General features: G+C 50.7%; 1 pseudogene; it reads right to left on the bottom strand.

Annotated features, from left to right (window-relative positions):
- Positions 1 to 629: 629 nt before the first annotated feature.
- LOC125534772 lies at positions 630 to 4,533 on the bottom strand (annotated as a pseudogene).
- Between the last annotated feature and the right edge of the window lie 659 nt (positions 4,534 to 5,192).

Raw genomic sequence — 5,192 nt, 5'->3', positions numbered from 1 at the left:
GTAGTTCTGCACACATGAAGACTTCAAAAAAATTTAATGTCTTAAAAAATTAAAAGAAGCTACACATATAAAAGTGTAAAAAGGTATAATTGGGGACAAAATTGTGGAATAGCTCTGATGAATGCATAAAAGGAAGTACAGTACCAAAATAAATTAGTCTATGTGCCACTTTGATTATCAGAGAAGTTTAAATGCTCTTAATGTACCCTTGAAGAGAATAATCAAATCCTGAGAAAAATAAAATTATTATCAGCATAAGCAACATACAAGATGTGTAGAAAGCAAATAGCAATGGCCATTTTGACAGGAATCAAAATATGACACAATTCAATGTGCAGGCAACATGATACTAATTTATACACACGCACTTGTCATGCCCTTAGCAGGAACCATTTGAAAAAAAAGTAATCAATATTGGTATACATATACTTGTCTTGGACACAAACCGAAACCTACATGCAGCTGAAATCATGCATCAAACCTGAACGTACAAAATACATCTACATTTGCTGAAGGTTGATAATTTTACAGTTCGATAGCCATCTGCAACCATGCATCAAACCTGAGCTTGCCAATTCCTCATGGAGAGAGCAGCAATGCCGGCTGAAAGAATAACCACGACAATGGCATCACCTGCTGCTGCAGGCTTTGAGATTCTGTCCAGGTAGCCTGGCGATCGACACGCTCGAATCCGATTCAAGACCAAGATGCGGCTCCTGGCCCTCCTTGCCACTGCCGTGATTGTTCTCGGGCTCACTACTCTCAACATCCTGTTCACGCTGCTCAGCAGGTTGAGATGGGGTGTCCAAATCCTCACTGATCTCTTCGCCATTGCTGATACCTGGAGCTGCTTCTGATGCTCTAACATCAAGCTCATCTACTGCCTTGGAGTAGTCTGATGCATCAGATTCTTCTACCACTGCAGCAACACCCTCTGATTCTGCAATCAAGCCAGAAACTGCATCCTGGATATTCAAGTGCTCCTCCAAGGCACTGGCACTACCAGGAGCTTCTTCTGACATTACAACATCAAGCTCATCTACTACCATGTCGTAGTAGCCTGATGCGTCAGATTTTTCTCCCACTCCGGCATCATCAACTGGTTCTTCTTCCACCACAACATCACCTTCCGGCTCTGCAGCAGCACGCACACGGAAGCAGCAGACATGAACAGAACGAAAACAAGGGGAAGTAGGAACCTCAACGCGGATCCCTTCTTCACTGGAGCTCGCACCCCAAGCTCCGGCTCCGGTGTCAGTGCACGAGCTCGCGGAGGAGTCGCCCTAGGCTCCGGTGTAGAGACGCGAGCCGGCTCTGGCTTCACCGCAGCAACCTCCGATGACAGCAGAGGGGGCCACAGCGAATAGATGCGGGCTCTGGCGCCAGGACGGAAGCCTCAGCGGCCTCGGATGGAGCGGTGAGAGCTGACTGCTCCCCTGGCAGGTGATTTTGCTGTGGTTGCTCTTGTTCCTCCTCCATACACGAGGTCGTCCTCCGTGGTGGCAGTGGTGTCGGTTTCGTCGCTCCTCTCGGAGGCGGAGGCGAAGCCGTCCTCGAGGCGCCTGACGCCGGCGCCGAGGGGGTCAGGCTTGTAATGGAGGAACCGCGGCCTCGGCGAGGTGTAGTTGGTCTTGGGGTTGTACAAGGTCGCCCGTGACGGCAGGAGGGGGTCGTCGGCACTGAGGTCGGGCTTCTCCGGCGCGTACTCCACCTCCACCTGCAATAAGCCATGTCGTTAGGACTTAGGAGCAGATTACAGGGAGGCGGAACTGGAGCTCTCCTGGGGGTGGGGGTCGGGTTCAGGGCGGGCGCTCTCCTCGCAGGCCCCGCCAGCGCCGGCATTGGCGCCCGCAACCCTGCCCTTCCCGTCCCTGCGGCAGTGTCGACGGCGGGGTGGCCGCGTCCGGTGTTCCCACGGCTTGGGGCTCGCCGCATCCGCCACGGCAGCGACGGCGGTGAGGGTTGGCGGTGGGCATGATCGTCATCAGCAGAAGCGAGCGAGGCGACCCCCTCCTCCTCGGCGCCTCCGCTGCGCTCCTTCCTCTCTGTGTCCGCGACGATTTTTGGCAGGAGAGAGACGAGATCGTGAGCGAGGGGTTGGGGAGAGGTGGGGGCGGGACGTGTTTGTGGGCGGCAGTTTATTCTTTTTTAGCGACCATGGGGTGGGAGCGTGGGCTGATTTTCCGGGTTTCTCGTGCGTGCGGGATCGAGCGATTTTTTTACCGCGTGTCGATGGGGTGGGGGTGCTGGAGGTCAAACCATCACGACGTTCGATCCCCCTTTAATAGTAGAGAAAAGTTTGCCATCTAAGCGATAAACCATCTGTGCAAAAATAAGCCGGGTTAATACTGTCTCGAAGCCACATCTGTCAACAGAGGGGATAAGATAAGCATCGTCATTAGGTGGTCTATGGACCTAGATATTTTTTTTACTTCAGGTGTTCTTTATAGTACTACCCTAACAGTTGATGAATACTAGATCGGAAGTTTTTTTCGAGAAAAAAAAAAGATAAGCATCTGCGCTAATCAACTGGTCTTCTCCATCCATGTGCCGCGAGAGGAGAGGGAAATGTATTTTTTGAAAAAGGGTGTTTTTTATTGACTCATACAGTAGCATCGAGGGATACAATCATGATGAGTACACCCGGCCTCTGCATAACTAAGATGCACACAGCCAGCACAACACACACACACACAAATGATCACGCCGGCAAAGACAAAGTCATGCAAAGACCAAAGCTATGCCTAGGCGGAGGAAGAAAAGAAAAAAAAACCGAAGCAATGAAACAACGATTGACGATGTACAACGGTGACCATCGGCCCCAGTCATCTCTTGACATCATAAAGACTCCGAGAAGGGTTCTCCAAAAGCGACGCCTCCAATAAGGGAACGACGCACAAGCGCCGCCGTCGCCAAATCCAACCACCAAGAATTGGCTCACGGGTTTTCACCCTGAAGAGCAAATCTGAGCAAACTCCGAGCAATGCCGTAATCAGGGTAACGACATAAAGAACGCCGCCATTGCTAGGTATAACCAATTAGGTCAGACCAGAGTTTTCACCCCGCAGCAATGCACTCGGTCTGTGTGGCACGAACGAAGAAAGAAGCAATTAAAGAGGTGGCAATAGGAGATGAACGGGCACGACCCAAACAACCATCTCTGCCAACTGAAACCGAAAAAAAAAACTGAAGATTTTACGTGGCCACCGGTCCAAGCAAAAGCTAAAAAAGAAAGAAAACAAAATGGCATCGTTTGGCTTCTTTGGTGACGCGGCCAATGATGAAGATCTAATTGGAAGGCTCCTGTGTTTGGTAGACATGTGCATGCTTTCTTTGATTCTATGGACCGGCTGCTGAGACAGGGGATCGACGGGTCGTTGACTATGTGCTGATGAGCATCTGCGCGTGGAATCTGCCTAACATGCGTCGTCCTAGCTGGGAGCTGCACTTCTTTTTTTCAGTGTGCAGGCGCATGTTTGCTGGATCTGGCTAGCCAACTAGTGTAATTTCTAATGAAAAACTGTCTTCAGATCGGTGAGGTAGTACTACAAAGGAAGTCTTGCTAAGCTTCTTTTCTTTTTAAGATTGCTCGCCACATTTGCCATTTTAGTAATGATTCTCTGCACTGTATGAACCCAATATAGAGAATACTACTCCATATACAAGAATTGTAGAACAGGTCACTGGGATCAGATAAGAATAAGCATCCTCTCATCAAAAACAAAAGAAGATAAGCACAGGCATCGTTCTTGGGAGAGCAGGAAGCAGATTCGGATTCCATCCGTGCCGGTGTCCCGTACGCACGGTATATGCCCTGCGCGTCTGCCAAGCCGGCAAAATGGAGGGAGAGGGATCCATCCACCCGACCCATAACCGAAACCCCGCATGTATACGTAGCTTCCACTCCACCACGCACTGGCTGCGCATACGATACGACCCAATCCAAACGGTGCAACACATTGTCGGCCGCACACCGATAGCGTACCGGCGGTGCGTAGCATAACGGAACCCTGTCCCTGTCCCCCGCGCGCTCCAGCGGAGCACGGCGGAGACCGCCGCCGGACGTACGCCAGTCGCCAGGACCATTTCCCTCTTCGCCGTTCACACCACCGACCCAACCTAAACACGGCATGCATGCATGCAGGCATGCATATGCCAGCTGAGATCAGGTCACGGGTGGTCACATCCCGTGTCTACGATGAAGTCAAACACCTGCTTGCTTCTCATCGGAAAAAAAAACGCATGTTTGCTTTCACCTTTTTTTGGGCGAAAGCCAATCCGGACGTGATTTTCATCCGCACCAGACACCAGCCGTGTAAGACTCCAACACACCCGATCCACTGAAATCCCTCTTCCGGTCCCCTTTTCTTCCGCTCCAGCCCCGCTCCCCTTCCTTTCATCCGCATCCTCATCAGGCACCCTCGACATCCGCAGACCCCATCCACGTGACTGCCCGCCCTGGACTACATCGATTTCCATCCAGGAATCCCTACGCAGCAAAGTACCCTCTGCATCCATGCCGACGCCATCCATGGCGGACACCACACCCAGCAGGTGTTTGGTCAAATGTCATTCAGCTGGATTCTCGATGTTCGAGGATGAGTCTGTTGTGCGATGCGTGGTTGGCCGTTTTCTGAGGACTTTGTAGGCATGAACAAGGGCTCAGCCTTTGGGCAAGGCTTGCATGGTTAGTTTCATGAGCCAAAAAACTTTGCACCCTACAGCATGTACGTCATCCATAGTCACGAACGCATCGGTGATACAGTATCAACGACTCTGTCATAAAGTTTTGTGCTGCGATTCACCAAGTCCAGACAAGGTGCCATTGGGCTTGTCAATCATGTAGATCGTGAGTGTTGCTTCATGTTCGTTAGTTTATTCATTCACTCAATGAATATGTACACGTTGTATAGTATGCATGCACTGTCTTGATGTACTACATGACCAAGGCAGACCATCCACGCATATACATTTTTTGGATGAAACTCAAGGGACAATTTGTATGGGATGACATGTGCAGTTACATGAAGCTCATAGGGCGCAATATGCTTTCACGCGTGAAATGAACGATGCACACCATGCCATAGGACACCACCCCTTGCACTGCTACCTACAAAGTCCGTTGATACACCAACCACGCATCGCACTACAACTCGTCCTCCTTCACCAAGTACCCCGTCATCGTGCTTACT

This window comes from Triticum urartu, chromosome 2, assembly GCF_003073215.2.
Source record: "Triticum urartu cultivar G1812 chromosome 2, Tu2.1, whole genome shotgun sequence".
In the NCBI taxonomy this organism is placed as follows: Eukaryota; Viridiplantae; Streptophyta; class Magnoliopsida; order Poales; family Poaceae; genus Triticum; species Triticum urartu.
This window is presented reverse-complemented; position numbering and strand designations above follow the sequence as displayed.